This window comes from Pseudopipra pipra, chromosome 8 (assembly GCF_036250125.1).
Source record: "Pseudopipra pipra isolate bDixPip1 chromosome 8, bDixPip1.hap1, whole genome shotgun sequence".
Taxonomy (NCBI): Eukaryota; Metazoa; Chordata; class Aves; order Passeriformes; family Pipridae; genus Pseudopipra; species Pseudopipra pipra.
Window position 1 is genome coordinate 33,379,378 of NC_087556.1, and position 397 is coordinate 33,379,774.

Sequence of the window (397 nt, forward strand, 5' to 3'; positions counted from 1 at the left end):
ACTTAGTGCAGAAAAAGCCTGATATAGAAAAAGCATCCAAACACTGTGCTCCCAGTCTGTTCATCAAGACATTATCAGCATCATTATTCAGCAGGACACTTGCCTCTGGAGCTAAAATAACAAATGTTATTTAATATTTGTCTTGCAGTACAGATCAGTCAAGATTAGGAAACACTATTTTGTTACTTTTGAGCCCCAAGAGTTGGAGTCACTTTACGTCAGTAAGTTTTTCTTCCACCATCTTTCAAGGCCACTCCCGGTGCCCTTGGAGGGTTAGAACTGGACTTGCTCTGCTTTGTTTTAACATATTAAGCATATTTTAACAGTGGCAAAAGCTGTCAAAGCCTTGCAAGATCTCTGAGCTAATACACAGAGTATATAAAACGACTCTTTACCA